This window comes from Vulpes lagopus, chromosome 21, assembly GCF_018345385.1.
Source record: "Vulpes lagopus strain Blue_001 chromosome 21, ASM1834538v1, whole genome shotgun sequence".
Lineage (NCBI taxonomy): Eukaryota > Metazoa > Chordata > Mammalia > Carnivora > Canidae > Vulpes > Vulpes lagopus.
The window spans coordinates 7,302,396-7,329,940 of record NC_054844.1 but is presented as its reverse complement, the minus strand read 5'-3'; positions in this window follow the sequence as shown (position 1 = coordinate 7,329,940).

Sequence of the window (27,545 nt, the reverse complement as noted above, 5' to 3'; positions counted from 1 at the left end):
GATCAAGCTCTGTGTTGGGTTCCATGCTGGGTGTGGAGTCTGCTTAAGATTCTCTCTCTCCCTCTGCCCACCTACCCCCCCAAAAAAAGAAAACACTCTCATTTGCAATTACATCAAAAAGGATAAAATGCCCAGGGATAAATTTGATCAAGGAGTGAAAGATCTGTACATTGAAAATTATAAGATGTTGATCAAAGACATTAAAGAAGCCACCAGTAAATGGAAGGATAGTTCATGTTCATGTATGGAAGAATTAATATTGTTAAAATGTTCATATTACCTAAAGCAATCCTTATCAAAACTCTAATGTCTTTTTTTACAGAAATAGAAAAAACAATCCTAAAATTTGTATGGAGCCACAAAAGACCCTGCATAACCAAAGCAATCTTGAGAAGGAAAAATGAAGCTCTAAGCATCATGCTTCCTAATTTCAAACTATATTGCAGAGCCCCAGTAATCAGAACAGTTTGGTATTGGCATAAAATGGGCACACAGATCAATCAAACAGAATAAAGAGCCAAAAAAAAAAAAAAAAAAGAAAAAAGAAAAGAAAAAAAGAATAAAGAGCCCAGAAATAAATCCACACATATTTAGTCAATTAATTTATGGCAAAGAAGCCAAGAATGCGCAATGAGGAAAAGACAGTTTCTTCAGTAAATGGTGCTGGGAAAACTGGACAGCCACATGCAAAAGAATGAAACTGGATCCCTAACTCACATCATACACAAAAATCAACTAAAAATAACTTCAAGATTTGAATGTATCTTCAAATATATTTGGATGTATTTTAGACCTGAAGCCATAAAATTTCCAGAAAAAACACATAGCAGGTAAGCTCCTTGATATCATCCTTGGCAATGATTTTTTTTTTTTATTTGACACCAAAGCAAAGGCAACAAAAGCAAAAATAAACAAGAGGAATTGCATCAAATGCAAAAGCTTCTGCACAGCAAAGGAAGCCATCAATAAAATACAAAGTTAATCTATGGAATGGGAGAAAATATTTGCAAATCATACCTGCTAAGAGGTTAGTATGTAAAATATATAAAGAACTCATACAATTCAATAGCAAACAAACAAACAAAACCCACACACAAAAAACTCCTAATTGGATTAAAAATGGCCAGAGAAACTATTCAATATTTTTCTAAAAAAGGCATACACATTCAGTATTTTTCTAAAAAAGGCATATCGATGGCCAGCAAGTACATGAAAAGGTGCTCAACATCACCAGTTATCAAGGAAATGCCAATCAAAACCATAATGAGATGTCACATCACACCTATAAGAATGGCTTTCATCAAAACAAAACAAAACAAAACCAAAAACAAGAATAAGTGTCAATGAAGATGTGGAGAAAGAGAATCCTTGTGCCCTGTTGCTGGGAATATATTGGTGCAGCTACTGTGGAAAACAGTATGCAGGTTCCTCAAAACTTAAAAATAGAATTACCTTATGATCTAGAAATCCCATTTCTGAGTATTCATCTAAAGGAAAGGAAAACAAGATATTTTTTTTTTTTTTAATTTTTTTTTTTTATTTATTTATGATAGTCACAGAGAGAGAGAGAGGCAGAGACACAGGCAGAGGGAGAAGCAGGCTCCATGCGCCGGGAGCCCGATGTGGGACTCGATCCCGGGTCTCCAGGATCGCGCCCTGGGCCAAAGGCAGGCGCCAAACCGCTGCGCCACCCAGGGATCCCGGAAAACAAGATATTGAAGAGATATCTGCACTCCCATGTTCATTGTAGCATTATTTATAACAGCCAAGGTATGGTAGCCACCTAAATGTCCATCCCTGTGTGAATGGATAAAGAAGATGGGATGTGTGTGTGTGTGTGTGTGTGTGTGTGTGTGCTTGTGTACATATACACAGAGGAATATTATTCAGTCATGAGAAAGAGGAAAGTCCTACTGTTTGTAACAGCATGGATGGATCTTAAGGGCATTATACTAAGTGAAATAAGCTAGACAAAGACAGACAAATACTACATGATATATGTGGAATCTTAAAAAGAAAACGAAGTCAAACTCACAGAGACAATGTAGAAAAGTGGTTGCCAGGAGCTGGAGGCTGGGGGACATAGGGAGAAGTTAGTAAAAAAAGAGAGGTAAAAGGAGAGGTTAGAAAGACATAAACTTTCAGCTATGACATGGATAAGGTCTGAGGATGTAATGTATAGCATGGTGACTATAAGTAACTATAATATGTTGTATAACTGAAATTGTTAGGAGTAGAACTGAAATGTTCTCACCAAGAAAAGAAAAGAAGAGGGGAGACTCAGTGGGTAACTCAGTGGTTGAGTGTCTGCTTTCGGCTCAGATTGTGATCTTGGGGTTCTGGGATCAAGTCCTGCAACAGGCTCCTTGCAGGAAGTCTGCTTATCCCTCTGCCTATGTCTCTGTCTCTCTCTCTCTCTGTATGTCTCTCATGAATAAATAAATGAAATCTTAAAAAAAAAGTAAAGAAGATAGAATGGAAGGAAGGATAAATATGTGAGTATGTGGGGTGGAGGTGTTAGTGAACTAGAATGCATATGTATATCGAATCACAGTGCATATGTATATCGAACCACCACGATGATCTACACTTTAACTATCTCACGACTTTATATGTCAATTACACCTTGATAAGGCTGAAAAAGAAAAAAACCAATCAGTGTCCTTAGTTGCATATCTAGTAGCCAATATAGAAGTCATTCCTGTTGTGGTCGGAAGAGACATTTGTTTTGGGATATTTGATTCCTGGGGAACCTTGGGGAAGACCAGGGAAACTAGTTTGTAGGCTACCCAGACTCTATGACTACATCAGGAAGGCCTGCCACCCTCCCTGGTCACAGGTAGTACATCTCATCCTGTTCGTGCTGGCCCCCCTGACACTCTCCAGCAGCCCCCGAATGCCAAGCCTCCACCTCCTCCATCACCAGGCCATGCATCCCCTGTGGTAGCTGTGTCCTTCTGCTCTATTTTCACCTACAAGTTAAATTCATCTAGTTACCTCTGGTTGGTGGGGCATGGGTCACATGCCTTTGTACCTAGCTGTAAAGGAGGCTGGTAAAGCAAGTTTTCTGACTTATACCTTGGGAAAAGGGGAATTCCTCAACCCAGGGAGGGTATTCAAATTGTTGCGTAGCGAGAAAACATGACAAACGTCCCCCCAGTATAGAGCTATGTAGGGGCTAGGAAGCGAGAGCAAGAAGGGGTCACAGGCTCTCTGAGTCTGTGTTCTCAGCGGCAGCCAAAAGAAATGGATCTGGTCAACCTAAGCCAAGCCCATTTATTGCAGAGTGGACGGAAGAGGAAACGTGCATGCAAAGGAGGAGTAAGAGTCACTAATGGAGCATCTACCATGTGTTTTGTCATACTTGTTCTTTATTTTAACTCTCCCGTCAATCCTGTGAATTCGATTTTGTTGCTCCCTCTTCACAGATGAAGAGACTGAGGCTCAGTGAGGTTAAGTGACCACCACAGATCAGATAGCTAGGCAGTGACAGAGATGTAACATTGAGATCTTTCTGATGTAAAATCCCATGCTGCTTCTGTGATTTATTTTTCTTTATTTTTATGTGCAGGGAGTGTCCAAAATCTCCAGATATTTTCCTGACTGCTGAGGCCTGGCAAAGGTGGCAAGTGGGGGTGGCCGCCAGAGGCTGTGGTGGAGGAGAGTGGAGGCAAGGGTATGCATGTGTGGGCTCTTTGTAGTCAGGTATTTATAAATCTGGACCTTTTCTCTTGTAGCAAATATTGGAGCTATTTCTCCTGGCGCTTAGACTCGGGAAGGTATCCATGCCACTGTTCACAGGAGCACATCCAAGAGAGGCAGGGCTGGGGGTCAGGTGAGGCCAGGCCAGCCTGGAGGTGTCCTGGAGACTTCTGGATGTACCATGTGACCACCGTGCCCTCAGGCCTTCTGGGAGAAACCATGCTGAACCAGAGGCCTGGGATGGGGTTTTAGGGTCAGGGCTGTGCCCACCTGGGAGTGCTGGTGATGGGCTGCCAGAAAGGGGACATAAGCAGGAAAATGCCTAGAAGGAGTAAAGCGGTGGCTCACTGGAGAGGTGATCTGGGCTCTGAAGTGCCCTGGGTTCTGAGCACTGTTCCCCTTCCTGAATTAGAAGGCCCATGGTATGGCTGTTCTGGAATCCTCAGACCCTTCTTGCTATCCGTTCCTTACGAGAATTCCCTCAGTGTTAGATCTACTGAGTGAGAGTGATTGTGGCAACCAGAAGAGGTGCACGAGGACAGTCCCTGATGGCAGAGCCCCATGTGGGCCGCCCTGTCACATTCACAAAGCCTGCGTCTGTGGCCTGTGGCCACCCACACTTGAGTCACTGGTTCCTGCAGTTCATAGGGAGGCCTCAGGGCCAGAGCCTGATGCAGGGGTAAGATTTGGACCAGAAGCCAAGAGGGAAAGGAAGGGCCAGGCTTGAAGGACCATGAGGCGGGAGAGTGAATTTATAGTCGTGACATGGTGGCATAGCTTAGTGTTGGGGTGTGTTTTGAGTGGTATGTTACTCATCATAGTCAAAGTATGGTTTGTATTTTAAAGCATATATTTACTTATTTACCTATTTTATTTTATTTTTTTAAAAGATTTTGTTTATTCATGAAAGACAGAGAGGCAGAGACAGACAGAAGGAGGAGATCCCTGCAGGGGGCTCCAGGATCACGCCCTGAACCAAGTCAGCCACTCAACCTCTGAGCCACCCAGGTGTCCCTATTTAACTATTTTAGAGTTCAAAAGGCACAGAAGGCGATCTAAGGAAAATTCTCCCTCCTTCCAGTCTGGCAGCTCCCTCCCCTGAGGTAACTGTTGTAGAATTTTTGGCCTCCTTCCAGAAGAGCTTTATGCACATATAAGCAAACACAGTCACATACAGATTCTTTCTCCCCCACTTATGACATAAATGTTAGCATCCTATTCCCATTGTCCTGCACCTTGTTTTTTTGTGAATGGTTAACTAGCTTTTCCCCTCATTAGAGTAAACAAGGTGGTCCTGGCTCATTTGCATGCTCTGCCAGGGTGGGGGTGGGGGTTGTGGGGGGTTTTTATGTGTGTGTGTGTGTGTGTGTGTGTGTGTGTGCATGCACCACCACCACCAAGACCTGAAGGACAGAGTGCAGGGGCCCCACTCAGAAAACCTGGCTTTAGGCCTAGTGTCCTACTACCAAGCTGGGGCCTTAGCCCCTCTCAGGCTGATTCCTTCCTGCAAAGGGATAACAGGAATATTTCTTGGGAGGGATCCCTGGGTGGCGCAGCGGTTTGGCGCCTGCCTTTGGCCCAGGGTGCGATCCTGGAGACCCGGGAACCCACGTCGGGTTCCCAGTGCATGGAGCCTGCTTCTCCCTCTGCCTGTGTCTCTGCCTCTCTCCCTCTCTCTGTGTGACTATCATAAATAAAGAAAAATTAAAAAAAAAAAAAAGGAATATTTCTTGGGGTTATCATGGGGTAGACCCAGGAGAAGGTGAGAAACAGTCCTGTAAATTGTCAAGTCCTATGAGGTGAGGGGTTATCCTTAGCCTGATTGAGTTGGAAGTGGTTGGATCTTCTCTGCTTCCCTCCCACCCACCTCCTCATTTTGAATTGGTGGTGTCATCTCTGCTTCAGGGAGTAAACAGGAGGCCTCTTGGGCCTTCCACCCTCACCCCCCTACTCATTTATGGGCACTTCCCTCCCACCCTCTCTTGGGCACTGAACCTGGCTCCTCCTCTGTACTCCTCAAATCTTCAAACTCTCTCTCCTCTGGCTACTTCCAGTCAGCTCTTAAACATGTTCAGATTCTTCTTGTCTTAAAAAAGTAAACCCTCCCTTGATCCCTCATCACCTTCCACTGTTTTCCTCTGCCACTTCAGAGTCCAAACTTTTTGAAAGATTAGCTTACACTTGGTACCTCCCCCTACCCCCAGATCCATTCTCTCTCCTCTGCCCTCGTGTTTCTTGATTGAATATTTTTGAGCTCTATGTGTCAGGTGCTATTCTAAACACTTTCAGGTACTGATCTTTTGAATCCTCATAATGATCCAAAGAGGTAGGTACTACTACTCGCCCATTTTACAGACAAGGAAACTGAGACTTGGAGAGGTTAAGTGTGATCACACCGCGTGCGATCCCCTCATAGCAAGTAAGTAATTCTGGTTTCAAAGCCAGGCCGATGGCCTTCAGAGCGTGTGTGCTTAGCCATGTCACTATCTGCCTCCTGTGGGAAATGGTCTAGTAAACTGATTTGTGCAAGGTCAGTGACCTCTGCTAAAAAACAAAATCCAACCAAGTAAATTTGAAGGTCTAATTGGCTTTATGGAGTGTTTTAGAATTTGGCAGCGTCCCATCTAGCAAGCAGAGGGGAGCTCCCAGGAGTTGTACAAAATGCAGGGTTTTTAATTAGAAAGGAGGGTGGGGCAAGAATGTTACTAGCAAAAGTAAAGATTGTTTCAGGCCAGGTCATCTTCCTTCCTTTATTTATTTTTTAAATAAATAGAGCCACCAACATGGGGCTGGAACTCACAAGCGATCAAGAGTCGCCTACTTGGGACACCTACGTGGCTCAGCAGTTGAGCATCTGCCTTTGGTTCAGGGCATGATCCTGGGTTTGGGGAAAGAGTCCCACATCGGGCTCCCTGCAGGGAGCCTGCTTCTCCCTCTGCCTGTGTCTCTGCCTCTCTCTGTCTCTCATGAATAATCTTAAAAAAAAAAAAAAGAAAGAAAAGTCGCCTGCTCTACTGACTGAGCCAGCCAGTCACCCCCAGGTCATCTTCCTGTAGGGGGAAGGGCAGGGGGTCTCATTAGGTGGATTTCCTCCTCTTCTTTTCAGGGATGGAGAGGGCCCTTGTGATAGATGACCCCATTGGAGCTGACTGGAAAATCCCAGATTGACTGATTTAAAATTCCACTCCTGGAGAAATTGAAACTGCAGTTAATCTCGGTTTGCTGTCCTGGGGGCAAGTGGGTTTCAAAATGTAGTGGACCTGGGTTCAAATCTCAGCTCCACTACTTACTGCACTGTGATCTGGAGAAAGTTCCTTGATCTGTTTCTCAGTGACCGCAAGTTACCTGAAACCACTCAGCATGATGCCAGTGGGCCAGGGCTCTGCCCCAGGTTCTGTCCCTAGCTGTCCTATGCAAATAGCCTCTCCTTCTGTGCCTCTGTTCTCCATTTGCAAAAGAAGAGCAGTGGCCAGGGTGTTTCCAAAGGCACTTCCATATATTTTTAAAAGTTTTTATTATTTATTCATGAGAGACACACAGAGAGAGGCAGAGACACAGGCAGAGGGTTCTCCCTCCATGCAGGAGCCCCATGCAGGACTCGATCCCAGATCCCAGGATCATGACCTGAGCCTAAGGCAGATGCTCAACCACTGAGCCACCCAGGCATCCCAGGTACTTCCATATTTAAGCCTCTTTAGCTTGAGGTATACCTCTCAGATTGTACACATTTAACACAGCAGGGAGCATCTCTCTTAGAGGAAAAAGATGGTGATCTTCCTACATCCAGCAATCCTATCCCCATGAGAAAGCATGCCCCTGCTCACCAGAGGAGCAATTAGGGAAGTTTATGCAGATGAAACAGCCTTCATGACAGTCTACGACGGTCTTTTTTTTTTTTTTTTTAAGATTTTATTTATTTATTCACAAGAGACACACAGAGAGAGGCAGAGACATAGGTAGAGGGAGAAGCAGGCTCTCTGAGGGAGCCCGATGTGGGACTTGATCCCAGGACCCTGAGGCAAAGACAGATGCTCAAACCCTGAGCCACTAGGCACCTCCCTACCATGGTCTCTTTATTTATTTATTTTTTTAAATTTATTTATTTATTTATGATAGTCACAGAGAGATAGAGAGAGAGGCAGAGACACAGGCAGAGGGAGAAGCAAGCTCCATGCACCGGGAGCCCAACGTGGGATTCGATCCCGGGTCTCCAGGATCGCGCCCTGGGCCAAAGGCAGGCACCAAACCGCTGCGCCACCCAGGGATCCCCCATGGTCTCTTTAAAGTTGCTTCAGAATCGCATGAACTCTGCATCTCACCAGCAGGGAGGCAAGAAGTGATAAGACCCAGAGCTGATAAGCCCCAACTTTTGTGCAATGCTTGTCTCCTTTCAGTTTCACAGCAGCTCTGGGGGCAGAGACTCTGACCACACTCTTATAGCACGCTGGGTATGGGGAAGGTGTTTAGGGCTCTTCATATACATATGTATATCTATCTAGATCTATCTATCATCTATCTATCTATCTATCTATCTATCATCTATCTATCTATCTATCTATCATCTATCTATCTATCTATCTATCTATCTATCTATCTATCTATCTATCTATCTATCATCTATCTATCATCTATCTATCTATCTATCATCTATCTATCTATCTAATCTATCTATCTATCATCTACCAAGAGAAAGTAATTTGTTTTAGGAAATTGGCTCATGTGATTATGGAGGCTGACAAGTCCAAAACATGCACAGTGGGTTCTCAGGGTAAAGAGCCAGGAAAGAGCAAAGGTTGGGCCATCTGCTGAAATTCTTCTTGCTCAAGGAGGTCAGTCTTATTCTATTCAGGCCTTCAATTGATTGGATGAGGCCCACCCATATAAAGGAGGGCAATCGGCTTTTTATGTATTTTACAATTTTAATGTAAATCTCACCCAAAAATAGCATCACAGAAACACCCAGAATAATCTTTAACCAAATATCCGGGGCTGCGGTCAAGCCAAGTTGGTACATAGAATAACCATCACAGGGCCTTTCTGTCTAATCCCTATGACCTGGGAGGTAGTTATTGGGATCCCTAATTGATGATGAGAGAATGAAGACTCAGAGAAGTAACAAGGTTAACTCAGGGCCACAGAGCTATGGTGGCCTGCAGTCATCAAGGAGTCATCTCCTACACAACTGGACCCAAGAATGCTTTCTGGGTGAGATACTTTGAAAACCAGTACCCTGGTGACCAGAGCAGAGATATGTGTGTAGTCACGTTCGACCCAGACGGAAAGTATGAACACACTTTTACCAGAAAGGTGGCAGCGGGGCAGCTGAGTCATCCAACCTCTCAATACCAGGATCAGATTGGCTCATTCTCTCATCCCCATTGTGGAAAGTCCAGCGTCTTCCTCAAGATTTCTCGGATTGCAAGGGGTGGAGGCGGGAATCCTTTCTCTGTCATTTGGCCTTGGGTCCCTGCAGGCAGCGATCTTATCACGACTGCCTGGGCAGATCCTGTTTGTCAACCTTGCAACTTTTTTCTTTTTTTTTCAAAACTCACCTCTTCACCTCCCCACATGACCGTGAAGTGTCTGTGTGGCAGGTTTCCCTGATGGCCTGGGGAGATGGAGAGAATTTACAGGGCAGCAGGGAGGACTACAAATTGGGTCTTAGACCACGTGTTCTCCTACAGGCCTCGTGTGGCCATTTCTATAGCCCCGGCTCCAGCTCTGTTGTTGGGCATTCCCCCTTCCTTGTCTTCCTTCCTCTGCCCTCTGTTGTCACTATCTTCTTCCTCTCAGAAATAAAATTAACTCCCTCACATTTCTCTTTCTTTCTTTCTTTTTAAGATTTTATTTATTTATTTGAGAGAGAGAGCACACAGGAGCAGGGAGAGGGCAGGGAAGGGCAGAGGGAGAGGGAGAAGCCGACTCTCCACTGAGTAGGGAGCTGATGTGGGACTCGATCCCAGCACCCTAAAATCATGACCTGAGCTGAAGTCAGACACTTAATCCACCGAGCCACCCAGGTGCCCCCACATTTTCTTTCACAGGGGAATTCCACCGTCTTTCACCCTGAGTGTTCATTTTGGCTCCAGGCCTGGCTCAGGGGGTCCTGGGAGTGGGCAAATGCTTTCTGAGAATTCTCTGAGAGTCAGCGTTGCCTTGTGCTCTTGTGCCGGTTGGGGTCTGGCTCTTTCTCCCACAGGAGCTGGGATGAGACAGTGTCTGAGGCCAACCCTGGCGCTGCCCTTCCCAGGACTGGCCAGCTGAGAAGGTCACCTCCACCTGTCTAGCTTGTGGCAGGTGAAACTCTGCTCTGAGGACAGGTCCCCAGTCTACCATGGCAGAAGGCTCCAGGCTCTGATCCCATAGAACTCTGCGTTTTGTCATCCCCTGTGACTTGTCCACAGTGAGTAAGCACCCTGACCAGAGGGCAGGAGGGTTTGGTCTGAAATGGAACTTGACAGACTCTGCTCAGGTGCACACCCACCTTAAAGTCCACAGTGTCCCTCTCCGTCTGGGGCTCATGTATTCAGAGCCCCTTCGATGCCTCCTAGGAATCTTGCCCTGTTCCCTGCTATGGGCTTTGAAGGCTACACATGAAGCTCTATAGAGGTCAGATTCCCAAGCTCTGGCGGGCTTCGTGTTCCTGAAAAATGTGGGGTATGGGATGCTGGTGCTGTGAGTTTTGGAGGCAAACGGACATGCCTAAGTCCTGACTCCATCTCCATCATTTACTGTGTCAATTTGGGCCAATGACTTAAAATTTCTGAATCTTAGTTTCTCCATTTGTACAAAGAGTGATCACAAAACTTTCGTCATGGGGGCTGCTCAGAGGACTAGGAAGGTAAGGTATGACATGCACTTTGCAAGAGATCCCCAGGTTCAGGTCAAGGTTCAGGGAGCAGAGAGGCTGGCCCTGCCCTCTAGAGCCTCTGGCCCCTAAGAGGGGTGGGGCCTCACTGGGTGCCCCACCCATCCCCCAACCTGGCTTCCTCACTAGACACCATTGGGAGATTTGATCTGTGCTTCCAGCAAAGGTCCCTAACGAAGGCAGGGTGACTGCATCACCTATGTGAGTGCTGTAGGTTGATAGCCTGAGCCCTGGAGGCCAGAAAGCTCATACGTGGATGCTGAGATGCTCTGCTTCCCTGAATGACACCTCCAAATGACCCAGCCCTGGGCATGGACAGGGGCCCTTCTGCTGTTCTCTGTGTCTACCTCTCTATGTGAGCTGGTAACCTGTACTCTGGGGTGGGGAGCCAGTGTTTGGACAGAAGAAGAGGGATGGAAGAAATCAAGTTCAGGGTATTCACTGAATAATTTTTAGTGATACATTCTGTTCACTGGGCAGTACCACGTTTAGACCCAGGCCCAGTCTCCACTGCCCTGCTTCCCACTCCAGTGTGCCCTCTGACCCTCTCTACCCTACACATGAACTTGACCCAAGGAACTCTGGGACTCATGCCCAGGGGCCTTTGGGGGGATCTATAGCCAGACCTTAGTTCCAGGAGAACAGCCTAGAGTCAGCTCGCTTCTGTTGACAGGTGTGGGATCACAGAAGATTGAGTTGCCGGAATGGTGCCAACATGTTGATTTTATGTGACTCAAACTGTTTATCTAGACAGTGGCCCGGAAAAGGAATCTTTGCCCAGGACTGCCTTGCCTACACGGGAGGTGGCCTTAGTGCTGGGCACCTTGCCAGGCACTAGAACAAAACAACATCCCACCTCCCAGGAGCTTCTATTCTCATCAGGGGAGGAAAATCAGGGTGATAGGGGCTATGGAAAGACAGCAGACAGGTTAAGGGAGATAGATCACAGTAAGGAGGACTGTCTGGGAAGTCCTGACTGAGGAGCTGGCATGTGAAGAACAGTGGGAAAGGTGACTGTGTATATTGGGGGACGAGCTCTCCAGGTAGAAGGGACAGGAAGTGGAGGCACGCACCTGTGCACCTGCTTGTCCTGAGCCTGAAGGAAAATGATGAGGATCTCAGCTGTACACCAGAATTTGCAGGTCCTTCTGAAGACTGGCTTTCATTCAGAGAGGGAAAGTCATTGAGGGATCTGAGCCAAGTGCATGATCTGACTTATATTTTTAAATAGAGGTGACTCTGTTCCTTCATGGTCACTGCCATGTAGTATTTCTGCACGCAAAGAAAACAATTCAGTTATCCGCTTTCCTGCAGTGACCTCCCGGGCTCTTCCAACTCTTTGCACTAATAAACAGCACCGTTGAGAAGACTATTTACACATCCCCAGGTGCGCCTGTGCAGGCATTTCTATTGAGTTAGATACCCAGGAGAGGAATCGCTGAGTTGTATAGCATCATATTGCGACATCATGAGAAAAAGGCCAGGTTGTTTTCCAGGGTAAGCTGTACCCATTTACACTCCTCACTATATACAGGGGAGCCTGTTGCTGTATTGAAATAAAACCTCTTCCCACACATGGTCTTGTCAGGCTTAATATTTATTACCAGTTGAATGATATCAAATGGTACTTCCTGTGGCCTTCATTTTCACTGCCCTGATTACTGATGAAGCTGAGCCTCTCCATCCTCATTTAACCAGACCCACCAGCAGCCTTGGACCAGAGTCATCATTTCTTCCTTTTGGGAGCAGTTTCTCTGCTGGCATTCCTGGATCCTACATTCTTATTTCTCCCCTCCTCTCACTGGCTGCTTCTTCCTGGTTTCCTTGGCCCCTTTCTCCTTGCCTGCCTGACCTCCTGGCCCTGTCCTTGGATCTCTTCTCTTTCCTATTGTCACTTATTCGTAGGTCCTCTCATGCAGACTCTTGGCTTTCATATCAAGTATATGCTAATGTCTCCCAGTTTGGCTGCTTCCCAGATCCCCCTTCCAAACTTCAGGTATTGAACTTCTGACTGTCTTTCTGTATTTGGATTTCTAACTCTTGTATCTAAAATTCAACTCCTGAATCCTTCATTCCCCAGACTTCCTCCTAAGGTCTTCCCATATTGGTAGAAGACAGCTCCATATTTAAGACTTCTCAGGCCCCAAACCTTGGAGTTATCCTTGACTTTATCCCATCAGCAAATTCCACTAGGTTCCCCTTCCAAATGATACCCTTCTCACTGTCTCCTTTCCTACTTCCTTGGTGGAAGAGCCACCATCAGCTCTGACCTGGATTAATCCAATACTATCCTAACCTGCATCCTCCTCCTTGGTTTTCCTACCATCCATTCTCCAACCAGAGAGAAAACTTTAAGACATGAATCAGATCAAAGCACTCCCTCTGCTCTACTCAAATCCTGCAACGACTACCCATCTCATTTAGAGGAAAACCTGCCATCCTTGCAATGGCCTATGAGACCACCTGGCCTCTTGCTTCCTTCTGACCTCCCCTTCTGTTACTCCTTTGCTCACTCTGCTCCAGCCTTACTGGCCTCTGTGCTAACCTTGGGACCTGTGGGCATCCTGGCTGTTATACTGAAATAGCTTCAGTGCCTTTGCTTATCGTCTGCCTCCTCCCAATAAAAAGCTCTTTCCTGGCAGGGCATTAGTTTTCTTTACTGCGGTGTTTCTAGCACCTAGAACAGTACTTGGTACAGGGTGGACAGCTAATTCTTGAATAAAGGCAACTCATAGATTATTATTATCAGGAGCTGTGTAATCTGAACCAGATAAAGAGTAAGTTACGGAACTCTACATCATGAGGGGTGAGAGTCAGGGAGAAGGCGGTATGATCAATGGTTAGGAGGCTCTGGGTGGTGTTGGGAATTTATTGCTTCTGGACTATGAGAGACAACGAGTTTCAGTGATGGGGAGAGATTAAAGAGTGTGATACCTGGATTGAGTGGATGAAGGTTTTCTGTTCTTTTGCCTCATTAGTTACTTCACCTCAATCTCCTTTGTTGGTTTCTCTTCAGCCTTTTGATTTCCAAAACTCGGAGTGAAGTAATGAATGTTCTAGGGCAGTGTTTTTCAAATTGAGAGACATTGCCCATTAGAGAATCATAAGATTAAGTTAGCCCATCTACAAAAATGAAGTAGAACAGAATAGGAAATAGCAGAGGACCATGCATGTAGCAAGGCTAAGTATCATATTATAAAACTTTATTTCATTTGTGTATATGTGGATGTGGGTTTTTATATATGATGGGTGTTATACTGAGTCACATGTATGGTTGGGTCATGGACAAATAAGTTTGAAGGCCATGAGAGTGGGTGAGGAGGTCAGACAACTGACAGTCTAGATAGTTGGGCGGATTTTATTGTGAATCCTGAAATCATGAAGACTTTATAGAGGTAGTACTAGAAAGAAAGATACTTTACCAGGTTCTAAACTCTTCAAGAAATGTCCTGGGAGTCTGTAGATGATTGTAATTAAGTGGTGCTTGCTCCTTTCTGTAAGACTTCTAGTTCTAATCCTTATCTGTGCTTTCCCAGCTCAGAGCCTGCTGGCTCTTTTTTCCCCACCAGCACATTCCAACCTGCCTCAGTAGTCCTAGCAATCTGCTCCTAACTCCTGGGTCACAACTCCAGGGGCCAGATTCCTCACTCATCCCTCTGAGCATGCTCATTAGTGATAACAGCAATACACCATCAAGGTTAGCCATCATTTCCTGAGCCCCTCTCCGTGCTCTATAGTAATCCTGCAAGGTACAAATTCTGCCTTGTTTTGAGGAAGAGAGCTGGGAGTTCAGAGGTTAAATGACTTGGCCAAGATCACTCAGTGGCAGAGCTAGGATTTGAATTCAGGTCTGTTTTCCCAGTGAAGGCTTTGCAGTACAACCCTGTGGCTGCCCTCAACAGTTGATTTATTCACTCTTACAGACCATCCTCACAGCATGAAATTCAGATTTCATGCTTCAGTGCAAGTATGTATCACTACATTTCATGGAGGTTGGGTTCTACAATTCTGACACCAATGCTGATGTGTGGTTTTTTTCCCTACACCAAGTAATTCTCTGACAGCAGTGGGGTGTCCTACAATTCCATTCAATTCTGACATTATCCAGAGACAGCATCAGGTGCCACAGGTTGAGGCCTCAGTCCTGTAAGACTGCCTCTCTTTGCTTCAGACCCCAATCACAAGCCCAGATTGTTATTTGTACCTCTGACTGACTGGTTATAAGTGGGAGGTACCCTTACAGAACTTAGGAAACCACTTTATTTCCTAGATGACTGGCTATTACAAAGGGTGTTAACGGATAGGAATCAGCCAGTTGAAGAGATACATGGGACTTCTGTCCCCATGGAGTTTGGGGCCTGCCTGACACAGTAGCACATGGAAATGGTCTTTTCTACCAATGTGGAAGCCCTCTGAACCCTATCCTTCAGGTTTTTAATGGAAGCTTCATTACATAGGTAAATTGATGAAATCATTGGCCACTGGAGATGAATTCAACCTCTAGCCCTTCGGCTCTCCCCCATTGTCAAGGGGGTGGTACTGAAAGTTCCAATCCTCCAATCACATGGTTGACTCCCCTAACACCCAGCTCCCACCCTTGCATGCTGTTCCAAAAGTAACCTCATTAATATAACTGCAGGTGTGGTTGAAAGGAGTTTGCTATGAATATCAAGACATCATTATTGTTCTTATCACTAAAGAAATTCCAAGGAGGTTCCTGAAGGAGGTCAATGCCAGAAATGGAAAGAATGCCAAATATATATTTCTTTTTCTTTTTTTAAGGTTATTTATTTGAGAGAGAGAGAGGGAGAGAGAGCACAAACAGGGTGGGGGCTGGTGAAGGGCAGAGGGGGAGGGAGCAGCAGACTCCCTGCTAAGCAGGGAGCCTGATGTAGGGCTTAATCCCAGGACTCTGAGATCATGACCAGAGCAGAAAGCAGGCACTCAACTAACTGAACCACCCAAGCGCCCCCCAAATATATATTTCTTATGATAACTCAATCCGCAGATTCTTTCATAGAGTTGAAATGTAAACATCAACATTCTTTGATTTTTATTTTTTAATTAATTGAAAATTATTTAATTATTTTTATTATTTATTTTTTAAAAAATATTTTATTTATTTATTCATAAGAGATACAAAGAGAGAAGCAGAGACAGGCAGAGGGAGAAGCAGTTTCCCCGTGAGGAGCCTATTGTGGGACTTGATCCCAGGACCCTGGGATCATGCCCTGAGCAGAAGGCAAATGCTCAACCACTGAGCCACCCAGGCATCCCTTGAATTAATTAGTTTTGAAAAGTAGGCTCCACACCCAGTGCAGAGCCCAGCATGGGGCTTGAACTTATGACCCTGAGATCATGACTTGAGATGAGATCAAGAGTCAGAGGCTTAGCTGACTAAGGAGCCATCCATATGCCCTAATATCAAAATTCTTGAATGGCTACTGTTTCCACTGAATGCCACTCTTGTACCCAGAGCTATATTGGGGTTAAAGGGAAAGAATGAATGCTGGGCTTTGGCCTCAAGAAGTTATAATCATGGGGACTTGAGACCTTAGAGATTCTCCACATTTAACAAATGATAAAACTGAGGCTTGGGTCATAATGCAGGAAAGAATTAGAGCAAGGATTAAGGATCACCTCACTGTAGTCATTTATAAACTCTTCGGTCACTCCTCATCATTTCTTGAAGTTTTTAGTACCTGGTGAAAAGTGTCTCTAGCTCTATCCCTATAAGATCTTGGTAGCTTCAGAATCCAGGTCTCCTGTTCAGGTTGAGACAATAAAAGGACAGTATGAGACATATATGAATCTGGCTCACAGTGTTAGGGCCTACCTAATCACCAGATCCTACCCTACTCCAGGTGTCCAGAGGCCATGTGCCCCAGATGAGGCTGCCATCCCTCCCAGCCTAGGCCCTGGGAAATGAGTCTTGCTTCCTCTGACCCACTTACTGTAATTCCACTCCACTCGCCTTGATTTAACAATGAGTGTGTTGGGCAGCCCGGGTGGCTCAGCGATTTGGCACCGCCCTCAGTCCAGGTCGTGATCCTGGAGACCTGGGATGGAGTCCCACGTCGGGCTCCCTGCATGGAGCCTGCTTCTCCCTCTGCCTCTCTCTCTCTCTCTCTCTCTCTGTGTCTCTAAGAATAAATAAATAAAATATTAAAAAAAAAAAACCGCCAATGAGTATGTAATCAAAGAGAGAGGTGGGAGGAGGAATAAAATGAGTGAAGGTGAGTGAGAAGTACAGGCTTCCAGTTAGGGAGTGAGTAAGTCACAAGGAGGAAAGGCACAGTGTAGGGAATATAGGCAATGGTATTGTCCTAGCCTTTTATGGTGACAGATGGTAGCTACTCTCATGGTGAGCATTGTGTGACATAGAGACTTGTTGAACCACTATGTGGTACACTTGAAACTAATGTGACATTGTGTGTCAACTGTACTTAAATTAAAAATTTTTAGAGGGATGCCTGGGTGGCTCAGTGGTTGAGTGTCTGCCTGCGGCTCAGGTCGTGATCCCGGGTCCTGGGATCGAGTCCCACATCAGGCTCCCTGCAAGGAGCCTGCTTCTCCCTCTGCCTATGTCTCTGCCTCTCTCTCTCTGTGTCTCTCACGAATTAATATATAAAATATTTTTAAAAAATTAAGAAAAAATTTAAAAAGTAGAAGTATTGGGAAAAAAAAAAAAAGAATGAGTGTAATCAATTTTGGCCAATGAGATGTGAGACGATGTCTTCTGAGGAAAATTAGGGAATAATTGTCATGTTCTTAAAAAGAAAAAGACATGCTGGGGATCCCTGGGTGGCTTAGCGGTTTGGCGCCTGCCTTTGGCCCAGGACGTGATCCTGGAGTCTGGGGATGGAGTCCCATATCAGGCTCCCTGCGCAGAGCCTGCTTCTCTCTCTGCTTGTGTCTCTGCCTCTCTCTCTCTCTCTCTCTGTCTCTCATGAATAAATAAATAAAATCTTAAAAAAAAAAAAAAGACATGCTGACAAAATATTTTCTTTTCTATCCTTTAAATATAGATGTTGTGCAAGGGGATGAAGCCTTGGGTTGGTTACAGTCACCTTGTGACCATGAAGGAACAAACTCTAGGGAGGGTGAAAGCCTCTGTGTTGAGGATGGTCAACCATGGAGCTGTTCTACTTCTGAATTCCTTGTGTGTGAGTAAATTCCTTCTTGGTTAAGATTTTTGAGTTCAGTTTCCTGAAATTTGCATCCCAAAGCAGCTTAACCAGTTAAGGTAGAGTTTGGCATCAGGTGGCCTTGGTTCTGAGGGCTGTGGAAGGTCCATGGCAGCCAAAGCTGTAAGCTAGAGGCTATTGCAGGTAAACCTGGAAATTTGGGTTTAATGCAATACAAATTATTTTTCCCTGTGTTACTGGCAGTGTATCAACCCAACAAGGTGGCCTTTTGTGTGGTGGTTCAGGGATCCAAGATCCTTTCTTCCTTCCTCTCTGTCCTTGGAGTTTAGCTGGTAGGTGGGGGTGGGGAAGGCACACTTGCTTCTTAAATGCTGGAGGCTGGAAGTTATACTCATCACTTGTACTTTTATTTCACTGGCTAGAAGTGGGTACAAGGAGACAAGGGCAGCCCCTTCCAGGAACAACTGCATCCTCCAAGAGGGGAGTATGGACATCGACAATCAGCAGGCCCTCTCTGCCTGAAGCTAGGATGATGGGGTAATGAGGGTCTGGGCTGGGCCTCCAGGAGGGAGTGACCCGTTGAAGGAGGGAGAGAGGGGCCTTTAGGGTGGAGGTGGGCACAGTGTGTATTAAGGTAAAAAAGCTAATTCAAAGGGCACCCAGTTGGGGTAAGCCCTGCATTTAGTAGAGAGAATGAGACCAGAATACAAGGAGCCTCACCTGTCTGTGCCGGATTTGTTTTGTGTTCCCCAGAGTGGAGTTGCACTGTCATGCAGGTAGGCTCTATCTGAGTCCCTGCCTATTAAGCATTGGGATTTAGGATGAATCCCACCATATTCCATAACATGGATAAAGGACCAACAGGCTTTATTTATTGAGGGGTGGAGAAAAAGAAAATTTACAAGCCCAGGGTCAGCAAAACTAAGTTGTCATGTTCTAATGAAGAGACCCTGGCCCTTTTTATGGGGCAGATACAAAAAAAGCAACCTTGTCAGTGGAAACACCCACAGGCCGCTTGGGGCCAGCCAGTCTAGATTTGGGTGCTCACTGTTGGCAATAGGGGGTGACCTGGCACCTGCCGATCTTAGATCCATGGGATGTTAAGTTGTGGAAAGCTGAGTTTGGGGCAATCCCTCCAACTCAGAGAAGCAGATCCCAATGAGCTCTGTGTCCATGCTACCCAGAGTGGGCTCGCAGGGCCACTTTCAGAAGGCCCTGGTCCTAGCACAGTTGGTATCTGAGGGTTTTGTAGTCTTTCATTGAGGTGAGGATCTAACATTCTTGTGTAACATTGTGGGAGGAATCAGAGCCCTTGGATTCAGTGATAACAAGGCCACTCATTATGCAGCTACTACATGCTAGATACTTTATATTTTGCACTTAATAGGTCCAACAAGGGGACGCCCAGGTGGCTCAGCGGTTAAGCATCTGCCTTTGGCTCAGGGCGTGATCCTGGAGTCCCCGGATCGAGTCCCACGTTGGGCTCCCGGCATGGAGCCTGCTTCTTCCTCTGCCTGTGTCTCTGCCTCTCTCTGTGTCTCTCTCATGAATAAATAAATAAAATCTTAAAAAAAAAAAAAAGGTCCAACAAGCAGGGCCCATGTAACCTTACAGCCACTCTCTTTTGTCTCACTCTGTTCTTTTTTTATTAGTATTTTATTTAAAATAGATGGAGAGAGAGAGAGAGAGAGAGAGCGAGCACACAGAGGGAGAGGGAGAAGCAGGCTCCCCGCTGAGCAGGGAGCCTGATACTGGGCTCAATCCCAGGACCTTGGGATCATGACCTGAGCCAAAGGAAGATGCTTAACTGACTGAGCCACCCAGGCACCCCATGTTTTGCCCTGTCCTTAAATTGTGTTCAGTGGAAGCATTCATCTTTGTCCAGGATGGATGTGTGGCAGTCTTGTGACTATCCTGATGACTTTCGGGGTAAAGTCTTAAAGTGACTTTGAGTTGCAAAACACAATCTTCATTCCAGAATTATAAGGTTTATTCACAGGTGATAGTCAAAGCTTCCAATTAAAGTTATGGCTGCTTTCCTTGTGTTGGAAAGGAGTGTGGCCAGCATTTCCTTTCTTACTTGCTCACCTCTGCTCACCTGAGCTCCCAGTTGGACAAGGTTGTAGATATCCCAGGCCAATGATCAGAGGCATAGAATCAGTCTCCCCATAGCCCTTGGGGTGCCAACAGCAGTGGGGACATGGTCCCTCCTCTGAGCTTCTAGAGTCTATAGACTTATCTCCTCCCTCTGTTCCCCCACCCCTTACTTCTGTGTTCCCTTTTTCTCTTTTTTTCAGAAAAGATGTGTCTAACCAACTCTCTGTATTCAATTCTTTCTGATGAATTACCTATTTAAATTCCATCTTCTTGGTCAGATTTTGATTATACATTTGTTATTTAATGATACCCAACCAGCCATAATTAAAAAAAGATTTAAATTATATTAAATATTATGGTCAATTATATGGAGAAAAGAATATAACATATGCTTATGTAAGGCAGGGTTTAATAAGGTACTGGTCTCCCTGGAAGAGATTTGTACTTAGCTGAGTACTATGACCTTCCTTCTCTGCCTCTGCTTTAAACCCAGAGGGCACCTAATAAATCATTCATGGACCAAACTATGAATACACCTTTCATCACATCAGCATCATAGGATCTGGAAGTGAGGAGGAGATGGGGGACTCCACTTTGGTCCAGAAGGAAACGAGGAGGGGCAGCCTGATACAACGGGTGGTGGCCACTGAATTTGAGTCTAGATTTTTCTAGGGCCAGTGGGGGCAGGAGACATGGTGGAAGAGTTGAGAAGATATTCTCCCTGGGTCCCTCTTGACATCATGGGGTTGGGTTTATTTTCAAGAGATTCAGAAGATTCCTAACTTCAATTTGTTGAATATCATCTTTACATTTCATCTTCATTCTCTGGTTCATTTAATTACTGATAACTTCTTTAAAGAGGAAGAAAAGTGGACCAAAGAGAGGTTGCTCCTCTTTATTTCCAAACCAAAGCAAGGTAGCTAGGTAAATACTGCTGGCTTCTGTCCAAATGTTAGAACAGTTGTCTGTTGTTGACTCCACTCCTCACTGTTTCACTGGAGTCATGTACTCTTGCTCCTTCTCCCTTCTTTTACTCCCATCCTTTCTACTCTTTCTCTCTCTCTCTTCCTCTTCCTTCCCCTCCCCTCCACTCTCCCTTCCTTTTTTCTTCCCTTCTTCTTTCCTCCCCACCCCCTCCTTTTCCCTTTACTTCCTCCTCCCCCTTTCTCCCATTGACCTCCTCCTTCTCCACCTTCTTTTCTCTAATGCTTTTTGACAGACTTTGTTTCATGTGTTCCACACTTTTGGCCAGAAGCTTCAAAAATTACACCACCTTTACTACACTGTAAACAAAGCTCTAACTTTACTATCAACCTTGATCAAAGCTGTCTCATCCCATATGTCAAAATCGTTACTCTGGGTGTGCCTGGGTGGTTGAGCATCTGTCTGCCTTCGGCTCAGGTCGTGATCCCAGGGTCTAGGATAGAGTCCTGCATCTGATTCCCCACAAGGAGCCTGCTTCTGCCTCTGCCTGTGTCTCTGCCTCTCTCTGTGTCTCTCATGAATAAATAAATTAAAAAAAAAAAAAAAGAATCATTACTCTGAAGGTATCCAAATTGGCAAGGAAAAAGATATGATACTGTATATAGAAAACCCTAAAGATTCCACCAAAAAACTACTAGAACTGATAAATTAATTCAGTAAAGTTGTAGGATACAAAATAATGTACAGAAATCTGTTGCGGATCCCTGGGTGGTGCAGCAGTTTGGCGCCTGCCTTTGGCCCAGGGCACGATCCTGGAGACCCGGGATCGAATCCCACGTCGGGCTCCCGGTGCAGGGAGCCTGCTTCTTCCTCTGCCTTTGTCTCTGCCTCTCTCTCTCTCTGTGACTATCATAAATAAATAAAAAAATTAAAAAAAAAAAGAAATCTGTTGCATTTCTAATAATAAAGCAGCAGCAGGAAGTGAAATTAAGAAAACAATCCCATTTACGATTGCACCAAAACCAATAAAATAGGTAGGAATAAACTTAACCAAAGAGGTGAAAGACTTGTACTCTGAAAGCTATAAAACATTCATGAAAGAATTTCAAGATGATGCAAAGAAAGGGAAAGACATACCACGTTCATGGGTTGGAAGAACAAATATTGTCAAAATGTCTTTACTACCCAAAGCAATCTACATACAGACTTAATGGGATCCTTATCAAAACATCAACAGTATTTTTCACAGAGCTAGAACAAACAATCCTAAAATTCGTATGAAACCACAAAAGACCTTGAATAGCCAAAGCAATTTGAAAAAGAAAGACAAAACTTCAGGTATCACAATTCCAGGTTCAAGTTATATTACAAAATGGTAATAATTATAACAGGATGGTACTGGCATAAAAATAAACACGTAGATCAATAGAATAGGACAGAAAACACAGAAATAAACCCACAATTATATGGCCAATTAGTCTATGACAAAGGAGGAATGAATTTACAATGGGAAAAAGACAAATGGTTTTGGGAAAATTGGATAGCTACATGCAAAAGAATGAAACTGGACCACTTTTTTTCACCTTACACAAAAATAAATTCAAAATGGATTAAAGACTTAAATGTGACATCTGAAACCATAAAAAATCTAGAAGAGAGCACAGGCAGTAATCTCTCTGACATTGGCTGTAGCAACATTTTTCTAGATATGTCTTCTGAGGCAAGGGAAATAAAAGCAGAAATAAATTATTGGGACTACATCAAAATAAAAAGCTTCTACGCAGTGAGGGAAGCAATCAACAAAACTAAAAAGCAACTAATGGAATGGGAGAAGATACTTGCAAATGACATATCCAATACAGGGTTAGTACCCAAAATATATAAAGAACTGTTACAACAGCCAAAATCCAAATAATCCAATTTAAAAATGGGCAGAAGATATGAACAGGCATCTCCAAAGAAGACATCCAGATGGCCAACAGACTCATGAAAAGGTGCTCAACATCACTCCCCATCAGGGAAATGCAAGTCAAAATTACAATGAGATATCACTTCACACTTGTCAGAGTAGCTAAAATAAAAAACACAAGAAACAACAAGTAGAAGTAGATGGATCCATAGAAAATGTTTACCTGGCACTGCACTGTGGAATCTTACATCTAATGTATTTTGATGCCTGAGTTGAAACCTCCATGTTATTATCCTGTTACATACACATTAACATTTAAAAATTGTTTTAAATTAATAGACTTTGTAAGAGCAGTTTTAGGTTCACAGTAACATTGACTGGAAAATACAAAGTTCCCAAATATCTCCTCCTCCCCAATACATACAATACCTCCCACACCATGAACACATATAACCTTTAACATTGGCATCAATGTGGTACATTTGTCACAACAGATGAACCAATGCTGACATATCGTCATCACCCAAAGGCCATAGTTTACCTTGGGTTACTGTAGCTCACCTTGACATTGTACATTCCATGGGTTTTGACAAATGTATTATGCCATGTATCTACATACACTATCCTTCACTGCCCTAAAAATCCTAAAAATCCACTGTGCTCCACCTATTCAACCTCTCTTCCTTCCTAACCCTTGGCAACCACCGATCTTTTTATTGTCTCCTTAGTTTTGCCTTTTCCAGAATGTCATATAGTTGGAATCACATAGTATGTAGCCTTTTCAGATTAGCTTCTTTGACTTAGCAATATGCATTTAAGGTTCCTCTATGTCTTTTCACAGCTTGGTAGCTCACTTTTTTTTAACACTTTCAATTTTCAAAACTTCCTTGTGAGATATGCTTTATCAGCTGCTACTTATGCATGAAGAAACCAAGGCCCAAGACCATGCTAGCTGAATGCTACACCATAGATATGTTTCAGTGTCTCCCTCTGAACTTCCCCCATAGCCAAAGGGCTTCTCTAGGCTTGACTGAGCTTTGTGGTCCTGGGCAAGTCACTGCCTCTTTTCTTTGGCCCTCAATGTTAAGAATATAGAATTTGTTAACATTTCTTTGGCCTATGTGTTAAGAATAGAGAATATTTCTCATGTTTCCCTAACTCCCAGGGCAGTGCTAAGGATCAGTTGGACCACCCAAAGTCTGCTATGAGCTCTGTAGGTACCAATGACTATCCTTGCACGGTGTGTTGGAATAGCCCCCCCTGGGTCCCTCACTGCCTTGCTTGGCCAGGGCAGCTCTGGCTCCAAGAGCCCTGCAGCATAGTAGAGATTCTACACTGGGATAAGATCTGATCCTGTCTGCATTGCTACAGGGGAAGCAGATGGTTTGGGGAAATCTAATTTAAAAGTGAAGAAATTAAATTAGCTCTCCAGGGGTCTGCTGGCCAATGCTTGAGTAAAAAGTATTACATTAGCTTTTCAGGCCTCTCCAAGCCAGCATTAAAACTGAGGGCAGGCGGGGGCGGGGGGGTGTGGGCTGAGGGGAAGAGGAGAGAACTTAGCTTGGTGGGGTAGAAGTCCTTACCTTCTGATGATCCCTTGCTTGGGACTAATGAACCTGTAGCTACCTCTGCCATTAACTTTCCATGTTCACAGACCCTCTCTGTAACTTCCCTTTTTCAGAGACTCACACATATAATCCTATTTCTCTTGGAGCGTGGTCACACTTGCTTAAGGAGAACATCCTCAATAGGCATTTTACTCTGAGAATTCCATTGCAGATCCCCTTGGGGTAAAGAGGACGAGCAGGGCTCATCCAGGGTGGCTGACCTAGGTATCCTTGAGCCAGTTAGCTCTGATCAGAAAAGTTGTCCCTGGGAGTCTTTTCTGCCTAATATCCTGTGCTTGGAAGGCCATCCAAAGGGCATCCTGAACATTAACACTACTCCCTTGGCCACAACCATAGAACCAGGGATGGGTGTCCTGACAAGAGATGCCAATGATGATGCTTCTTTCTGGAAGCTTGAATGTGAGATGCAGGGAGAAGCAGAGATGCATATGCAGAACCATGATGAGCCCATCTCAGGTCTCTGCTAGGTCTATTGCACTATCCAGGCTAGAAGTGCAGAAATGCAGAAGTTGTGGTTTGGCTTCTGAGCTGCTGAATATCCTTTTAACAAACCCTATTATTTAAGGAATGAGGTGCTCTTTTCCTTGCATCTTGAAGAGCCCAACAATGGCACTGAGTATGGAAAAAATGCAACAGTTTCAGATATCAAATGCTATTTTGAAATATTTGCAGGTTGCCCATGAAAATATTCACGGTTAAAAAAAAAAAAAAAGAAAATATTCACGGTTCTATTACTTTAATCTTTATGAGAGGTCCACCCCTCCCCCTTTTCCCCCTCCCCGCGAATAATGAAAAGAAAAACACCTATATAGAGAACACTGGTTTCCTGATGGAGAGGCCGAGGGCTGGCAGCCCCAAGATGGGCTACTTTGGCATGAACAATATTCTGAGTTAAAAGCAATCAAAACCCAGCAGATTCAGGGAAAGCTCTCCCCCTCCCCCTCAACTGACTGCTTATGCCATGAAGTGAGCTATTAAACAGAGTCCTCTTTACCTAAGACACTTATCTATATAGGGCTACCTTTGTTTTCCAAACATCTTTCACCTTCCTGGTCTTTCTCCCCTTTGGATCCTCAGACCCTTACCCCTCTCCTTAGCTCATACAAGTATCATGTTGTCTGATGGCATGTCCATGTCTGTGGATTCCCTGTATGTATGCTACTAAATGTGGCTTTCTCCTATTCATCTGTCTCATGTCAATTTCATTCTTAGTCCAGCTGGAAGGACCTTGAAGGGCAAAGGAAATTCTTCTGCCCCAACTCTATTTGCTTGGAGACTTACATCTGTATACTATCTTAGAGATGGGAGGGATGTAGGAGTTCCTCAAGGCCCCATTGGTGCAGGATTTGGCACACCCCATCTCCAGCTTCTCCTGGAGCCTCCTTCACACTTTGGAGCCCACGAGTCTGTTCAACAGCCCCAGGTTCTACAGAGTTTTCTTTGTATTAAGCCAACATCTCTTCTCTGTGAATTCTATCCTGAGTTCTCATTGTGGCCTCTGGGACATTATGTCCCTGGTCCACCTTACATCCCTTTAGATATTTGAAAACTAAGAGTGTTGTGTTGCTGGTTCCCTCCATCCTACCCAGGTTAGAATCCCTTGGTCCTTCACTCTTCTCTTGAATGACATGGTTTTAGGCCCCTCCCCAATAAGGTCTCCCTTACCTCCAGGTCTTTGTAGTTGGCTCCCTTACTTTTTGAGGAGATGCCTCAGATTGGAGCATCATATTGCCCTGGGGCCTGACTGCTGCCCCTGTTGTGGTTTTATTATCTCCCTCCATCTGGATACCTGCCTCTCTGGATGGAACCCACGACAACCTCATCTCACAGTTTTGGATTCTTTTAAATTTGTGGTGAGCTACATTTCCTTGTCTCTTTTTCATTTTCATTTTTTTTAAGGTTTTATTTATGAGAGAGAGAGAGAGGCAGAGACACAGGCAGAGGGAGAAGCAGGCTCCATGCAGGGGGTTCGACGTGGGACTCGATCCCAGGTCTCCAGGATCAGGCCCCGGGCTGAAGGCGGCGCTAAACCGCTGAGCCACTCGAGCTGCCTATATATATATATATATGTATTTTTAAAGATTTTATTTGTGAGAGACATAGAGAGAGAGGCAGAGACATAGACAGAGGGAGAGGCAGGCTCCTCGTAGGGAGCCTGATGCGGGACTTGATCCCAGGACAGGGATCATGCCCTGAGGCAAAGGCAGAGGCTCAACTGCTGAGCCACCCAGGTGTCCTCCTGGTCTCTTTTTCAAATGAAATTCTTTCTCCATCCTGCATTTATATAAGGAGTTCTTCTAATCAAGAGGTTCCAGTATGTTCCTGTTAAATTTCTTCCTATGATATTAATCCTGGAGGCACCACTTGGGAAATGTGCAATAAAACTGGAGAAAGATGGAACTGGGTTCAAATCTGTATCCAATGTGTTAACTGTACAATTTGGGGGCAAATACTTCTCCAAACTTCAAGTCCTCCAACTTTAAAATGGAGTAAAACACAACTCATTTGTCCCTTCCCATCTTCTTCATAGATTGGAATAATCAATACTCATGCTCTCACCATCTTTGTAACTGAGTACTCTTGTGACAGATTTTGGTCCATGATGTACAAATCTAAGTCACCTTCCAGTCTTTTGGGGGAAGCTTTTACATTTTAGATAAAAGGGATACTTGTAGTGAGCATTTTACCTTGTCCCCTATTTCTTGCTGTGAATGTAGAGATGATTGGAGCTGTGGCAGCTACCTTGTGACAGGGGGAGAAGCCAAGAGAATCACAGATGTCATCTTTGCGAGGGCCTAGCTGCTAAATCAACACCTGTGATTGCTTCCAGACTTTATGTATAAAGGAAAAAACCCTATTATCTAGCCAGCCAAACATGTGGTTAACTTATTACTCAGCTACAAGTGTAAGGATGAGGAGCTGTGTTAAAACATATTATGTAGACTGCTTGATTTTATTTATTTATTTCTGGTAAGATATACCCTTTGGGTGTCATAATCCATTATTCCAGATCCTGTGATCTCTTTGAACTATAATTCTGTTACTCAGATTACTGGGTATTCTTCAGAGCTTTGTGAAACCTATAGTATTCCAAAATATTTATTTATTTAAATATTTAATTTATTTGTTCATGAGAGACACACAGGGGCAGAGGCAGAGACACAGGCAAAGGGAGAAGCAGATTCCCCAAGGTGAGCTTGATTCAGACCTTGATCCCAGGACTGTGGGATCACGACCTGAGCCAAAGGCACTCAACCACTGAGCCACCC